This window comes from Adiantum capillus-veneris, chromosome 21 (genome assembly GCF_014529385.1).
Source record: "Adiantum capillus-veneris isolate H3 chromosome 21, ASM1452938v2, whole genome shotgun sequence".
Taxonomy (NCBI): domain Eukaryota; kingdom Viridiplantae; phylum Streptophyta; class Polypodiopsida; order Polypodiales; family Pteridaceae; genus Adiantum; species Adiantum capillus-veneris.
Genome location: NC_140951.1, coordinates 142,214,855 through 142,227,971, shown reverse-complemented (window position 1 = coordinate 142,227,971; position 13,117 = coordinate 142,214,855).

The window sequence follows — 13,117 nt, the reverse complement described above, 5'->3', positions numbered from 1 at the left end:
GACCTGTTTTTCCTCTCATCAACACCATTTTGCTAAGGCGTATAAGGCGTTGTACATTGGTGCTTTATCCCATGATTAGCCAGAAATGCATTAAATTCATGAGACATATACTCCCCCCCTCGATCGGAACGGAGGGTGTCCATAGTACATTTCGAGACATTTTCAGCCATAGCTAGAAATTTTTTGAAGCACATAAATACTTCGGACTTTGCTTTAAGCAGAAACCCATGCATGCCTCGAGTAATCATCAATGAAAGTCACGAAGTAAAGGTAATTTCCCAAGAATGGAGTTTTCATGGGCCCAAAAACATCACTACGCACAAGCTGCAACCTACATGTGGCCCTAACTGAACCATCCTTTGGAAACTTAGAAGGTTGCATCTTACCCAAAATATAGCCTTCACAAACTAGCAAAATTCAGATGACCAAAACGAGCATGCAAAATTTTTGCATCTAAGATAGACTTTGAATTCGAAACTGCATTTGCAGAATTCCGCCCACAGTTGTCATACAAAGTGAGCTTATACAACCCATGGCATAAAATGCTAGATGCAACAATTTCATCACCGAAACTGAGATCATGTACTATACATCTGTCATCCACAAATTTGACTACAAGACCAAGTCTAGCAAGTGCAGATACGGACAAAAGATTCTTCTTAATCCTAGGTACATAAAGTGCATCAAAAAGTGTAAAAGAACTACCATTTGCAACAGTAAACACAATCTTTTCAACGTCATGAACCGGATAAGAGGCATTGTTGGCACAAGTAACTGAATTTCCATGAGTGATAGAGTGAAGAGAGGTGAACAAATCATGATGTGAGGTAATGTGCTTTGTAGCACCATTGCCAAAATACCACACATGTGAATCTACAGCAACTGATATGCATGCATCCAGAACGACAGGATTATAGGTTCACTCTACACTAAAAGTCCATTCTGCATCAACATCAGCAGCATAGTCTCTTTTCACAGAAGACTCAACAATAACTGCATTTGTAGTGGAATCAGCATTTGCAGTGGAACCACCCTCTTTCTTCTTAGCCTCTTTGTGTTAAGTATGGAGCCTGATTTACCCTTGTAATTTTCTATGGTAAAAGCGTACATTTGTAAGCCCCCCATTATGAGGAGAAGCCATCGTGCGTAAAGGAAAATCACTCGTCGGAAACCAAAATTTTCACAGCCAAAAATCAAGGGCAACTTTAGGGGCCTCGGGGGCGGAAGCCCCCTGAGACTTTTTTTTCCCTCGCTGGAATATTCCTTTTCGCCAGAATAGTATGGTCGGACGGCGACCGGAAAGTGGTCAGAAGTCAATGGCCGGTGGCCAGTGGCCGAATTCAATGGCCGGTGGCCGAATTCAAAAGCGGACTTGTCTTCTCAAGGACGGCCACACATGGGCGGATTGAAGGGTCCGATTTGGACTTATCTACACAAGGGCGGCTACACATGGATGCCTCTCATGAGAGAGGGCAGCCCTTTTGGCCTATAAAAGGAGGCCATTTCTACACACATTTCATATATTGTGAAGTTGATGCAACAAGGTGAGTGTGAGGTGGTGAGAGTGAAGCAAGGCGGGAGCTCCATTAAGGGTATAATCCTTTTGTAAACTACTTCTTGTTTTGAAGTACTAAAGCCATTGAGTGGCTGCTTTCCCGTGGACGTAGCCCACATTGGGTGAACCACGTATATCGTGTGTACTCTCTTCTCTCTCTCTCTCTCTCTCGCTACTCTATAATCTCGTGTATGTAAATCTGTCTCTCTCCACTAAGTAATCTACTCAATTATCTATTTAGCTACGTCTTATTTCCTAACAACTGGTATCAGAGCAAGGTTTGCTCGTAGCTAAATTATCTCAAGGAAAGGATTCCTTGAATTGAGTGGGAGTTATGGCAGAGGAAGGGAAGCTCAAGATTGAGAAGTTCAACGGCAAAAACTACCAACATTGGAAGATGCAGATTGAAGACTATCTCTACCAGAAGGACCTCTATTTGCCACTAGGCGGTTTTGCAAAGAAGCCCGCAACAATGGCAGATGAAGCATGGATTGTCCTTGATCGAAAGGCACTGGGAACAATCCGGTTAAGCTTGGTGTCAACGGTGGCCTTCAATGTTTCGGAGATGAAGACCACGGAGGACTTGATGAAGTCACTTGACGACTTCTACGAGAAACCATCGGCATCCAATAAGGTATTTCTTATGAGGCGCTTGTTCAATCTAAAGATGACAGAGAATGGTTCAGTTGCAGAACACCTAAATGACTTTAACACAAACATAAGTCAACTTCGATCGGTGAAAATCAATTTCGATGACGAAGTGCGAGCTCTCCTTATACTATCATCTCTACTGGATAGTTGGGACAGCCTTGTGATGGCTGTAAGTAATTCTATTTCTGGCTCAAATACTCTTAAGTTTGATGATGTTGTGGGTGTTCTCCTAAGCGAGGAAATACGAAGGAGAAGCACAGGAGAATCATCAAGTGCTGCATTGTCAGTGGAAACAAGAGGAAGGCCTAAGGAGAGGTTCAAAAACCAAAAGGGTCGTGATCGCTCAAGACGGAGCAAGTCACGCACAAAGTCAGTTCTTGAATGTTGGAACTGCGGCAAGAAGGGCCACGTCAAGAAGGATTGCTGGTCCAAGAAGAAGAAGGAGACAGAGTCTCAAGACAACAAGCCAACATCAGAGGCCAATGTGGCAGGTAAAGTGGAGCAAGATGCTCTAATTATCTCATTAGACAATGTGTCTAATTCCTGGATAGTAGATTCCAGGGCTTCCTTCCATGCGACACCACACAAGCAACATTTCCAAGACTACACCAAAGGTAATTTTGGGTATGTATACTTGGGAGATGATGAAGCTTGTGAGATTGTCGGCAAAGGTACAATTTTTGTCAAAACTGCTAACGGAAATGAATGGAAGCTTAAAGATGTTAGACATGTTCCTTCTCTTCGGAAAAATTTGATCTCTACAGGACAATTGGACGATGAAGGTCACAACATTGCATTCGGAAACAAACGGTGGAAGATCTCAAAGGGATCTTTGGTGGTTGCCAAAGGAGAAAAGGTCGGTACACTTTACTTGTGTATTGTTAGCACGCAACCTTCAGCTTGTGCAACAACTACAGAAGTTGATAGTGCGGTGTGGCACTACCGGCTTGGGCATATGAGTGCCAAAGGAATGCAAATCCTTCAAACAAATAAGCTTCTACCAGGTTTGAAAGAAGTGGACGTAGAGTTCTGTGAAGATTGTGTTTATGGTAAACAAAAGAGGGTAAAATTTCAAAAATCAAGAAATGAAAGAAAAAATAAAAAACTTGAGTTGGTTCATTCTGATGTTTGGGGTCCTGCAAGTACACCATCACTTGGTGGCTCATTGTACTATGTAACATTCATAGACGATGGCGACTAGAAAAACATGGGTTTATGTCATGAAGAATAAATCCGATGTATTTTCCATATTTCAAAGGTGGAAAGCCTTTGTGGAGAATGAAACAGGTACCATGGTTAAATGCCTTAGATCCGACAATGGAGGTGAATATTGTAGCCAAGCTTTTGAAAGCTTTTGTGCTAGCAATGGCATTCGGAGGCAAAGGACAACCCCAAGGACACCTCAACAAAATGGTATTTTGGAAAGGATGAACATGACAATCATGGAGCGAGCACGAAGCATGCGGCTACATGCAGGCCTACCGCTTGAGCTTTGGGCGGAAGCTGTAAGTACGTCTGTGTACTTAATCAATCGGTCACCCTCAACGGCATTGGATGGGGGAGTTCTAGAAGAGGCATGGACAGGTAAACCGGTGAATTATGCATTTCTCAAAGTGTTTGTGTGTGAGGCTTTCATGCACATAGATAGAAGCCTAAGATCAAAGCTAGATGCAAAGTCTAAAAAGTGTTTCTTCATTGGCTATGGAGAAGGTGACTTTGGGTATCGCCTATGGAATCTTGAAGATGGTAAAATCTTAAGGAGTAGGGATGTAATTTTTAATGAACAAAATATGTACAAAGATTACTTGGAAAGAAAACAAACAAAAGAAACAAGTGATGAGTACATGGAACTTGAGGACGGTGAAGACTCAAGGACTGCAAGCGGTGACAATGTGCAACAACGTCAACCAAATGAGGAGCCTCAACCTATTCCACAAAGATCTACAAGAGCAAGTAGACCTGCAGAAAGGTTTGTTCCTTCCTTCAACCATCTCTTGATCTCAGATTCTGGAGAGCCAGAATCATACGAAGAAGCTATGCAACATGAATCCAAAGAAGAATGGACGAAGAGCATGCAAGTGGAGATGGACTCACTATATCGCAACCAAACATGGGAATTGGTTGAGTTGCCTAAAGGTAAGTGCGCACTTCAAAACAAATGGGTGTACAAGCTGAAGGAAGAAGAAGGTGGGAAGAAAAGGTACAAGTCTAGGCTTGTGGTAAAAGGGTTTTCTCAAAAGAAAGGTATTGACTTCAATGAAATATTTTCTCCTGTTGTAAAAATGAACTTAATTAGGCTTGTCTTAAGCCTTGTGGCTGCTCATGATCTAAATCTCGAGCAAATGGATGTAAATATGGCATTTCCTCACGGTGACTTAGAGGAGGAAATCTACATGCTTCAACCAAAGGGGTATGAAGTAAAAGGTAAGGAGAAAATGGTTTGCAGATTAAAGAAGAGCTTGTATGGTTTAAAGCAAGCATCAAGACAATGGTACTTGAAGTTTGATCAATGGATGTTGGATCATGGATTCACAAGATGCAACTCGGATCACTGCGTCTACATGAAGAATTTGGGAGATGGGAAATTCATTATCCTAATGTTGTATGTTGATGACATGTTGATTGCAAGTGCTAACATGCAGGACATCAAAGACTTAAAAAAGGAGCTGTCTAAATCTTTTTCAATGAAAGATTTAGGTGCTGCAAAGAGGATACTTGGTATGAAAATATCAAGGGACAGGACGAAGAAGACAATAAAGCTATCTCAAAAAGATTACATCAAGAAGGTACTAGAAAGGTTTGTAATGAAAAATGCAAAACCAATTTCTACACCTTTGGCTGGTCATTTTAATTTAACGAAGGATATGTGTCCAAAGACACAAGAGGAGATAGCCTATATGTCTAAAGTTCCATATGCTGCAGCGGTAGGTTCTCTAATGTATGCTATGGTCTGGACAAGGCCAGACATTGCACATGCAGTGGGAGTTGTGAGTAGGTTCATGGACAACCTAGGTAAAGAGCATTGGCAAGCTGTGAAGTGGATACTTACGTATCTAAAAGGGACAACAACAAATGCTTTGTATTTTGGAGGAACTGATATTTTTCTAGAAGGGTATGCTGATGCAGATATGGCAGGTGACAAAGATACTCGAAGGAGCACTACTAGCTATGTGTTCATGGTTGGAGGCACAGCAGTAAGCTGGGCTTCAAAGCTGCAGAAAGTGGTTTCACTTTCTACCACAGAAGCAGAGTATGTAGCAATGACGGAGGCAAGCAAAGAAATTCTGTGGCTTCACAGATTCTTAGAAGAGCTTGGATTCAAACAAAACAATTGTGTCTTGTACAATGATAGCCAAAGTGCTATCCATCTTGCGAAGAACTCAGCCTTTCATTCAAGGACAAAGCACATTGAGGTGAGATATCACTTCATACGCACTCTTTTGGAAGAGGGACAACTAAAGCTAGGAAAGGTGCATACAAGTGAAAATCCTGCAGACATGTTTACAAAGGTGGTCAACAAGGAGAAGTTGAGCTTTTGCTCATCTTCAATCGGCATTCAAGGATAAGAAGCCAGGATGGAAAGCAGTCACAGGTTTGGTTTGGAGATCAGTCTCCAAGTGGGAGATTGTTAAGTATGGAGCTTGATTTACCCTTGTAATTTTCTATGGTAAAAGCGCACATTTGTAAGGCCCCCATTATGAGGAGAAGCCATTGTGCGTAAAGGAAAATCACTCGCCGGAAACCAAAATTTTCACGGCATAAAATTAGGGGCAACTTTAGGGGCCTCGGGGGCGAAAGCCCCCTAGACTTTTTTGTTTCTCGCTGGAATATTCCTTTTTGCCGGAATATTATGGTCGGACGGCGGTCGGAAGTCAATGGCCGGTGGCCGGTGGCCGAATTCAAAAGCGGACTTGTCTTCTCAAGGGCGGCCACACATGGGCGGATTGAAGGGTCCGATTTGGACTTATCTACACAAGGGCGGCTACACATGGCTGCCTCTCATGAGAGAAGGCAACCCTTTTGGCCTATAAAAGGAGGCCATTTCTACACACATTTCATATAGTGTGAAGTTGATGCAACAAGGTGAGTGTGAGGTGGTGAGAGTGAAGCAAGGCGGGAGCTCCATTAAGGGTATAATCCTTTTGTAAACTACTTCTTGTTTTGAAGTACTAAAGCCATTGAGTGGCTGCTTTCCCGTGGACGTAGCCCACATTGGGTGAACCACGTATATCGTGTGTACTCTCTCTCTCTCTCTCTACTCTATAATCTCGTGTATGTAAATCTGTCTCTCTCCATTAAGTAATCTACTCAATTATCTATTTAGCTACGTCTTATTTCCTAACACTTTGGCCTTCAACTTATGACACTGCTTGATCAAGTGATCATTAGCTTTACAATAATGGCAACGCATCTTCTTTTTGCCCTTATCGCAAGAATTTCCAAACAAATAACTGCCAACAAAAGCATTAGGAACAGTTGATTTTCCATGCGCAGAAGAACCATAAGAAGAGGCTGCATTGTTGTTACCACCCTTTCTTTGAGCATCAATAAAAGTCTGTTCAACAACATGCTGTCTAGTCCTTTTTTTTTTTTTGAAAGTGACTCTTACAACAACAATGTGCACAATGCATCAAACTTGACAACTTCAGAATCTCCTTGGGTCATGAGTCTCCAAGTACTAGCAAAAGTCTGGTAAGAGTCTAGCAAGGCATCAAGAACAATATGCACAAGGAAATTGTTTAAAATGACTTCACCTGCAAAAATAAGTTTCTCATTGATATCCTTGACACCAATAAAGAAAGTGTCCATATCATCTTCCTCATGCATAATTGTCGACTCCATCTCTTTACGTTGTCGTGCTGTGACACGTACATAGTGGGAACGAATGCTACAAGGTCTACCTTGTGACTTTTTAGATACATAAGTATATTTTCTATAATGTACATATGCCTATCTAAGTATAATAATAAGCTTTCTATCTCATTCTATTATTTATCTCAAGGGTAACATATTCTTACTTTATCGTCAAAAAGTACTATGGAGAAAAGCATCAATAGCTCCGTCCCTTTAACTAGGGGCAAAAAACATTGGTTCTCTGTCTTTCTACTATCTCATTATTATCTCACACCCTAGCTAGATCCTATAGAGTAACTTTCAATATATATATATATATTCTATGTATTTTTCATAATTTTCTTATATTTCTTTTTAGTAGCTACTAGGAAGGAATCAAATCATAGTGGGACACTAGCTTGCATGATTCTCAAAGATACACCTATTTTAATGCATTATTGCAAGCATGACTACAAAACTTTATCAAGGAGCAATGTCATGCTTTTATATTGCATGAAGTGTCCATCGGAATCAAATGAAAGTTTAGGCTAAGGGGACCACAAGAAGACTTTTTTTACCAAAACTGTACTCTATTTTGATGATTTTTAAACAGAAGGTCGCAATCCGAATTGAAAAAAGTATATAAAATGGGAGTCGTAGCTTATGAGCTGAATTTCTTGACCCTATTTTTACTTTTTTATTTGGATCCACGTTTGAGGAGATTTGATCAAAATACTGGACCCCAATCTTCCCACATCATGCAGGGACAACCCATTTCAAACTTTTCCAGTTTCTATGGGGTCTTCTCTTCTTGTGTAAACCCTTGGGGGTTTCCTTCACCTATAAAAGGGGATCTCTTCTTCCTTGAAAATCATTCAAGCCATTCATGAGATGGATTCATGAGGGAGTGAGAGTAGTGATGCCTAATTGTACTTAGCCATAAACATAAACCTAAGCCTACACTTACTCCTAGAGGAAGACTAACCAATCTCGTAAGCTATCCTTGGAAGATAAGCTCTAATCAAAGAAGGACTTGAACTTGGTGCATCAATAAAAGCTTGAAGTCTTCCCTCTTCTTCTCTCTCCATAAAAAATGGTGAATAACCCCCGAAGGGTTTGTCAAGTAAAATGTGTGTTCTACTTTGGTATTTTGTTGATTTCTTGTTGTTTTCTTTTTCATCTCTAATACAGCATATTTCTAATTTCATCTCCCTCTCTAACCAAACTTATCTCTTTCACTCTTAGAAATTCATTATCTTTACAAATTCTAGGTTCTCCTTGCTACAGGTATATCTCTCCTTGAAGTATCCTTATTGCCTACGGGCAAGAATAGGGCTTGGAAGGAAAACTTCTCTTCTCTTCACTTCTCTCATATCTACATTTTTCATATACTAGAGTTATCCTAAATGAATAATCCACATGATGTGAATTTCTATCGCTTCCACTCTGTGCGATCTATTGCAACTAACGTATGGATTAGCCGTAAAATACACTTCCAACAACGTATATTGTTTCTCTTTGGTCCCGAAAGGCTCAATGAAATACTTCTTTCACCGGATCCCATCATACTACCCCTTATAGACTATAACTTTTCTTTTGACGTAAGTGTAGTTATCTTGCTATGAACCAAAAGGATTTGTACACACAATTAGTCCCAATCACTAGACAAAACACATATATTATGGTAAGCTCAAAACTACAATTTCAAAGAGCAATTCATAGGCTATTTGGTCCACAAAGATTGAATGCCATTAACTCATCTATTAACCCTTTCATATTATCCATGATACGATACCATGGCCTTGATGTTTTTATCTTTGTGTTATTTTGATATTGTGCCATCAAAGAAGCCCACTCTTTCTCTCTTTCTTTGTGTGTGTGAGTGCAAGAGAGAAAGAGTGGGCTTCTTTAATGGCACTTCCTTCCAAACCCTAAATTTCATGACACTCTATGATTTAACTCCTTCATATAGTTCTTTTGGAGTTCTCTCACAAACTATCATAGCCAAAATCCCAGTGCTTTCCTGGCAAGACCGCAAATTTCTCAACATATTTTTGGTGAACCCGACATGAATTGCCAGGGTGAGAGTTTTTGGGTAACCATGGGTAATCATGTTGAGCATCATGGTATGCATTTTGACCCAGCAACAATGCAAATATTTCAAGCATTCACAATGTTCATGCAACAATAACATGCCACCGCAAGAAGAGAGATTTCAACAACCATGGCCATACAAGCAATCATCAATAGAATGGATAAATTCAATGGAAAAGATATAACCAAGTACTTACGCGAGTATGTGAAGGAGATGGAGTTGCATCGCGTGTCAGAAGGTGAGATGATTCAAAGCTTTGAGCTAGTTGTTGCTCCAAAAATTAGAGAACATGTTAGGGGAATTAAAGATGGGCATGGGAGAAACTCGGAAGAACTCAAAGTAGCTTTAAAGGAGGAATATTTCATGGAGGACTCTAAGAGAGTGACCAAAAGGACATTCTTAGAATGGGTAGTCGAGCCAAAGCAAGGACTATCAATAACAGAGCTACTTAGGGAATTTGAGCGACACTATGCACAACTCACCAAGACAGAAAGGGCCACACTAGATGCAAAGAAGACATATCTTTTCTTACAAGCTGCAGGTAAAGAGTTTCAAGAAAATTTGGAGATTCTTCTTGAAAGATAAAGATGCTCAGCAAGGACTAAAGACCGACTGGAATGAAGTTGAAGGTGTTGTCTCACTGCTTGCCAAACGACAAAGAAGAAGGGACAAGATGGTAGTAAACACTACAAGTCCTTTCACCTCAACTTCTGATAAAATGGTAAAGCCTACTTTTATAGCTCCTAAGTTTGATGAGTCTATGCTAGATGAGCTTGTGAAGGGAATGCATGACTTGAAGGTGAAGCTTGCAAAGCTTGAAGAAAAAGGCCAACCATCAGGGCGACTTTCCTAGGCAAAGACAACACCCCAAAGAAGGTTTTGTTGATAGATATATTTGGTGTGATAGTATAGACCATGTATGAAGGGATTGTGATAGTTTTAGTGATGCTTTGACAAAAGATGTTGTCTTTTTTAAGGATGATAAAATCCACTTAAGAGAGACAGGTCTACCCTTGAGAACTAACTTTGGAAAGGGGGGAATGAAAACCTTAGTTGAAGATATGGCAACTAACCATGCCACCTCTTCAGTTGAGGCATCTACTTATGGAGTAAAAATTGAGTATCTTAGTGATGAAGAGGTGACTGATCATCATGGTCGGAATTAGCTAAAAAAGGAAAGCTTACAAAAGAGATTCTACATGAAGCAGGTGATTGCATACGTCTAAAAACAGGGTGGAGTGATCCAGTGGATTCAATGTCTATCCGTGCCTACATTACAAACTGTCAAAGCCATGAAGCCATTGTAGAAGACAAGCGTAGGGGCGTGAAAATGGTGATGAAGGGCCTTCAAAAAGAGCTACAAGAAGTGGAGGGAGGAATGATGCAGCACCTTTGGGAGCACCACCAACACAAGAGGCACCTTCACCAGAAGTGACCATGGAGGAATCTACAACAGGAAATTTAAAAAAACCAACAAAAGGTAAGCCAAAAGGACCAACTTACAAACTACAATCTGACATTGAGCTTGCTACAGACTTGAAGAAAGTTCTAGAGGAGAGGATTTTGAATAGCAAGGTTGATTTTACTTTGGGTGAGGTGCTTGGCATAGCCAAGAGTGAACTCCAGGAAGAAATTATCGACATCATCAAGAGAAAGAAGCAAACACTTGGAGAGTCTATTCACCCACAAACTGAAGGTGATACTCTGAAGACACAAGGAGTACAGGTGCGTGCTAAAGAAGGTGACGAAGCTATGGTGGAATGCTACTAGTCTTCTTCGAATGTAAGGCAAGTGAAATTTGATGATGATGGGGAAGAATCTCAAAGTATTCCTAGGAGTCACTATTCTAGAAGCCATTGGGCACGGGCTACTACAGAGACATTGATCAAGGTAGGTGATCTTGAAGAACCATTTGTTGCCTTAATCGACCATGGTTCTGAAATAAATATAATGTCAAAAAGTCTTCACAACAAATGTAAATGGCCAATGGACACAGAACATGGTTCGATGGTCAGAGTGGCAAACAATTCATCAGGTGAATTTTGTATGCAGCATGTCCAAGTGTAAAGATAACAATAGGTGATGTAAAGGTTGAACAAAACTTCTTTATACAGGAACATCTTCATATCATCTTATCCTTGGACAACCCTACATTGTGGGATTTCGAATGGAAACAAAGGTAATGGATGATGGTTCAGCTTATGCCAGGATACGAAGCAAAGATGGTAAACATGCTGTTTAATTTCTCACAGTTTGTGTAAACCATGAAAGAAATTGTGACAACTTGAAAGATCATCCTCTTCCAAAGGTGAGCAAAGAGTTTCATGATCATAGGGAAATGTTGGGTTTTGGCCAAGTACCAATTGTAAAGCGGGATTGCAGTGGTACATAAAGAAAAAGGGTCTCGCTTGATAAAAAATAGGTGAAACCTTCTCAACAGGCTCCTTGGTAACAAGGAATGGATCGGTATGTTTTACAAAACATTGAAGAGTTGAAGAGATGTGAGAATAAATATATACATAATGTACAAATAGGCATGAAAGAGAGTGGGTTGCTAGAGCGTACTGAAAATGTTTTGAGTTTGTGTGAGCAAGTTTCTTTTGTAGATACTATGGGTGAGCTTGATGCTATAATGGAGTCTAGTTTGCATCTTGAAACTGAAGTTGTGGAAGTATGCTCTATGGAAATGTATCAAGTCATTAAGCCTTTAAAGAAAACTAATGTTTCAAGCAAACAACTGGCCCAGAAGTCCATGTTGAAACTAAATACAAGAGTGTAGCAAAGAAGGTGAAACCAGTAGCTTCACCCTGACCACCTAACAACAAGGGAAAAGATTGAGCAAGTTGCTTTCCAACCAAGTTTGAGAAATCCTAAAAAGATTGGGCACACCTTCATAAAGGAGTCTTTTCAAGAGTTACAGATTGGTTGCGAGGAGTTTCTAACACATGAGGAGACAAAGTGCTTCAAAGAAATGCTTGCAAAGCATGGTAAGGCTTTTGCATTTGAGCCACATGAGATAGGATGTGTTGATCCTTCTATTGTAGCTCCCATGGTAATTTTTACAATACCTTATGTGCCTTGGAATCTGCAGCTCATTTGCCTAAGTTAGTAGAACTATTGAATGAAAAGATCAAAATGGGGATTTTGGGGCCTTCTTGTGCTCCATACTCAAATAGGTGGTTCACAATTCCAAAGAAGGGTGGTGCTCTACGCTTTATCCAAGACATGAAACCAGTGAACAAGGTGACAATTAGAAATGTAGGTACAGGACCAATCGTAGATGAGTTTGCAGAGGCGTTTGCAGGGAGGGCAATCTACTCAATGGGGGATCTCTACTCGGGGTATGATCAATTTCAACTTGCAATTGAAAGCAAAAACTTGACAACCATGAGGACACCTTTGGGTTTGATAAGGATGTGTACCTTGCCACAGGGAGCAACCAACTCGGTTGCACATATGATGAATGGGATGAATAAGGTCTTACGTGACTTTATTCCTCAAATCACAATGCCTTTCATTGATGATTTTTCTATCAAAGGATGTGAAGAAAGTGAGAAAGATGAAGCTTTGGATCTCAAAGGATGTTGCAGGTTTGTGGTAAATCACATAAATGATTATGATAAAATTTTGTCTAGGTTGGAAGAAGTGAATCTTACGTTGTCAGGGAAAAAGTCTATGTTTGGTGTCAATGAAGTGCTCATTGTGGGGCACATGTGCGGACCATATGGTAGGAAACCTTGTTCAACAAAGGTAGATGCCATCCCAAGAATGAAAGAAACATGCACTAGCATCACTGAGGTTAGAAGGTTTCTAGGAGCATGTGTCTTTTATGTTATTTGGATTCCACATTATGCATATGTAGCTGATCCTCTTTATCAATTTCTTAGAAACAATCAAAAGTTTAAATAGACAGAAGCACATGTAAAAGCCATGAAAAAGCTAAAGGAGTTGCTCCAGTCAGCACCAACTTTGAGAAAGGTAGA